This window comes from Galeopterus variegatus, unplaced genomic scaffold (assembly GCF_000696425.1).
Source record: "Galeopterus variegatus unplaced genomic scaffold, G_variegatus-3.0.2 Scaffold14044, whole genome shotgun sequence".
NCBI lineage: Eukaryota > Metazoa > Chordata > Mammalia > Dermoptera > Cynocephalidae > Galeopterus > Galeopterus variegatus.
The window spans coordinates 15,563-20,728 of record NW_007740155.1 but is presented as its reverse complement, the minus strand read 5'-3'; positions in this window follow the sequence as shown (position 1 = coordinate 20,728).

Genomic DNA, 5,166 nt, shown 5'->3' with positions numbered 1-5,166 from the left:
GCCTAATGCTCTGGTCTCTATCTTATCTAACTTGGATTTCAGGCTAGGGAAAAAGCAGCAGACACTTCTTGTGAAAGCTTCACGAAACTACAGACCTGTAGACATCTGGTGCAAGAGATTATGGGTGGGGGCACACAGAAGGCCATCTAAGGCACTGTGGAGAAGCTGGGATGACAATCTCTGGAAAATCAAGGTATTCAAAAGCAGCCAGGTATATGGAGAAACTGAGAAAGCCATACATAGACCTAGGCAAAAGACATTTTCAGAAATGACGAATCTCTGAAAATCAAGGTATTCAAAGGCAGCCAAGTATATGGAGAAACTGAGAAAGCCATACATAGACCTAGGCAAAAGACATTTTCAGAAATGACCGGAAAGGATCTTATGCTTTGACCTCAGCCTGATCTCTAGGCTGGGAACATGCCCAGCCAATTCGTGAAGGACTGCCCACCACAGAGCCTGTTGGCAAAGACTGGGAAAGGTGGCTGTTTTTTCAAATGCCCAAATTTCAACAAAAAATCATAAGGTATACAAAAAAATAGTAAAACATGGTCCATTCAAAGAAACAATATAAATTTCCAGATAATGTCCCTTAGGAAACACAGGCATTTGGACTTAACAGACAAAGACCATAAAATGTCTGGCTTAAATATGCTCAAAAATCTAAAGACAAACGCAAATGAAGAGCTAAAGGAAATCAGGAAAATAATAAATGAATAAAATAAAAATAGCAGAGAGATCAAAATTATGAAAAAGAACCAAACAGAAATTATGAAGCTGAACATATAACTAAATTAAAAAATTTACTAAAGGGATTCAACAGCAGATTTGAGCAAGCAGAAGAAAGAATCAGTGAATTGAAAGACAAGACAATTAAAATTATTGAGTCTAAAGAGCAAAAAAGGAAAAAAGAATGAGTATAAGTGAACAGAGCCTTAGGGCTTTACAGAACACTGCCAAACAGATCAATGTATGCATTACGAGAATTTCAGAAGAGGCAGAGAGATTATGTGAGGAAATAATGGTTCCAAACATTGAAATGAAACACATGAATTTACAGATCCATAAAGCTCAATGAACTCCAGGTGAGATGAACCCAAAGATAACCACACTGAAACACATTACAATCAAAATGAAAGTCAAAAACAAAGAGAGAATCTTGAAAGAAGCAAGAAAGAAATTACTCATGACATACAAGGGATTCTCAATAAAATTATAGTACATTTCTCAGCAAAATTTTTGGAGGCCAGAGGCAGTGGGATTCTATATTTAAAGGCCTGAAAGAGAAAACTGTCAACTGAGAATTTTACATCCAAAAAAACTGTCCTTCAAATATAAGGGAGAAATTAAAATATCCCCAGGTAAATAAAAGCTAAGGGATTTTGTCACCAGTAGACCTGACCTATATCAAATGAGAAAGGGAATCCTTCAGGTTGAAATAAAAATTCTATATAATTACTGAAAGTCATATAAAGATATAAAGATCTTTGGTAAATGTAGTACATGGTTATACATAAAAACTGTATCATTATAATTTTGGTTTGTAACTTCACATTTATTTTCCAGAGGATTTTAAAAAACAAATGCATAAAAAATAATTGTAAATCTATGTTAGTGAGTACACAGTGTATAAATATGTAATTTGTGACATCAATAACAAAGTGGCAGGAAGAAGATCTATTTATGAGTACAGTTTTAGTTTACAATTGAAGTTAAGTTGGTATCAATTTAAATTAAATTGCTGTAACTTTAAAATGCTATAAAGAAATTGCCTGCAATAGATACAAAAGAAAAAGAGAAAGAATCAAAATGTGTCACAACTAAATACAAAAGAATGTGGTAATTGAGGAACTAAGGAACAAAAAATTGATAAGACATACAGAAAACAACATAATGACAAAAGTAAGTCCTTACCAGGAGTCACTTGAAATATAGATGCATTAAATTCCCCAATCAGAAGGCATAGATTGACAGAATGTAGAAAAAGGCATGATCCAAATACATGCTGTCTACAGGAGAGTTACTTTAGATCACGAGACACAAATAGCTTAACAGTAAAAAGACAGAGGCTTTGTGTTAGCTGATTTTGCTCAACCATAGGCTAATGTAAGCGTTCTGTGTATATATAAGATAGGCTAGCTAAGCTAAACCGTTTGGTAGTCTAGGTGCAGTGAATGCATTTTTGACTTATGGTATTTTCAGCTTACAATGGGTTTATCAAGCTGAAACCCTATCTTAAACCAAGAAGCATCTGTTTACTAATGGCCAATAAACACATGAAAAAATGCTCAACATTACTAATAATTAGGAAAATAGAAATCCAAACTGCAATGAGATACTACTTCACATTCATTAGAATAATTTCCATAAAAGCAAAACAAAACAACAAAGCAGAAAATAAGAGTTAGTGAGGATATGGAGACATTGGAACCTCTGAGCATTGCTGATGGAAATGTAAAATAGTGCAGCCACTGTAGAAAACAGTATGTTGGGTCTTCAAAAAACTAAATGCAGAATTACTACATGATACAGAAAATAAGAGTTAGTGAGGATATGGAGACATTGGAACCTCTGAGCATTGCTGATGGAAATGTAAAATAGTGAAGCCACTGTAGAAAACAGTATGTTGGGTCTTCAAAAAACTAAATGCAGAATTACTACATGATCTTACAATTCCATTTCTAGGCATGTACCCGAAACATTCAGAAGCAGTGAGTTGAACAGATATGTGTACACCAATGTTCATAGCAACATTATTGACAATAGCTAAAAGGTGTCAGGGATGAGTGGACAAACAAAATGTGGTATATACATAAAATAGAATATTCTTCAGACTTAAAAGGGAATGAAATTGTGATATTTCATTCACTACAACATGAATGAAACTTGAAAACATTATGCTAAGTGAAATAGGCCAGACTCAAAAGGACAGATATTACACAATTCAACTTGTTTACTAAAATTGTCAAATTTACAGAGATAAAAAGTAGAATAGTAGTTACCAGGAGCTGGTAGGCAGAGGGTACTAGGGAGCAATAGTTTAATGGGCACAGAGTTTCAGTTTGGGGTGATGAAACAGCCTGGAGATAGTGGTGATCATCACACAACAATATGAATTCACTTAATGCCACTGAATTGTACACTTAAAATGATGAAAATGGTAAGTTTTATGTTATGTATATTTATCGCAGTAAAAAAAATTTTAGTAAATAACTGTGCTTCAGTCTGGGAGTGATTACGGTAAACTGCTGAAAAATAACAGAATGAGGCCACATTGTCACAAGTTTTATGGTATAGCCTCAGAGTATCTTTATTACTTATATGAACTTGGAAATTCATTTGCCCACCCTGGAACTCACGTCCTAAGAATTTCATGTTTTGCTTTCTTCGATAATATTTATTGCAATAAAATTGCAATGTCCCAGTGATTAAAGCAAATATCTTTCTATATATGAGTTCTAAAATATGATTTCCTACTATCAAGAAGAGTAGATGTAGTAATAGAAATAGTATGAACTTTGGAGTTAAACAAGTAATTCTTGTGAGAAAACCAGATAGGTAGTCTCTCTGAGCTTTGAACACTCCAAACAAACAAATCAGTGTGTACTGCAGCTTCTTAGAATCTAAAAAGAACTGCATCAGATTAACAATGTAGTGTTTCTCAAGGAGTAACCATAGATACAGTCTAGGAAAATAGTACCTGATTTTATCTGTAAAATCACCACCTGGTGTCACTCAGATACTGTTACAGTCAGGTGCCCATATATCCCAGAGCAAACCACCAGCACATTAACAGGTATAGCCTTTTAACATGATAGTTATTGTTCAGTTATCATCCAAAATGTTATACAGATTAACAAATTACGTCCCACCAAATGTTATTCCACCAAATAGTTCTTGAGAGAGCCTGCTTTCAGGATACTTAAATTGACAATTTGACAAATAAAAAGTAATATCTGCTTGATTGTTTATTTTAAATGAGTGAAGTTGAGCATTCTTTATTTTTATCTGTATTTTTTTTCACTGAAGTACTTCCTTATGTCATTTGTCCAGTTTTTCTATCATTTATATATGTATATATTTATCATGTGTAAGAAGTTTTTGAATATAAAGAAAAAGTCTTTTGTCATATGGACACTGTTTTTGTCCAGTTTATTGTCTTGATTTTTTCGTGCTGTGCTTAACCATGCAAATGTTGAAACATTTAATATAATCGTATTTTATTTATCTGTTTAGACTGTTTGAGTTCTGTTTCTTGCTTAGAGAGGCTTTGTCACTTCATACCCTTTAATTTAACAAGTTCATTTCTGGGACTTTGTCTCATGGATACACTCTCCAAAGTGAGTAAAAAATTATGTTCAAGAACTTTTATTATACCAATTGGTTAATAACATGTTAACTGAATGAACAGAATGAACAGAATATGTAGGGTAGTTAAAAATGAGGTGAATACGTATTTTAGAAACATTTCAAATTATAAATGATATTATCAAATTGCCTAACAATGTATAGTATGACTCTATTTGTGTAAAAAGAAGAAGACCTATACCTAAACATATCCTTTTATATTATTAGAAAATTTCTAGGAAGCCACATAAGACTGTGGATAGCACGTACTTCTAGTGAGTTGGACTGGGATAACTCCAGATATGTGTGGGAAGGAAAGAGGATTTAATTTTTATGGTAAACTCATTTATGTTGTTTGAATTTTATCATGCCCATGTGTGGTTTTTATAATAAACAATGAAAATTAAGATGTATGGGTTTTGAAATGTGGCAGCAGACAGTCTAAATCTCCCTGAATCACCACATTAAAAGCACATAGAGCAACTAGATCGCAAAATCAAAAATCCATGGATCACATCACAAACAAAATTAATTGGTAAACTATTTTCATAAGTTCCAAAATATCAGAGAATGAGGACCTTCAGATATCAAAATATCAGAGGATCAACAGCCGTAGGACCAGTATCTGATGCTGTGTATCAACATCTGTGTAGGAAAAATTAGAAAGAGTGGCATTTGAAAACCTAAGTACAGAAGAACCCTAAATAGCCAACAAGCATTCAACAGAAAGCATAGTGGGTCAATTTTAGGACAGTGTCTAAAACTTCAAAGTGCTTTGTGCAAGCACCAGTAAGGTCTGAAGAAGCCAACATAGTTTAC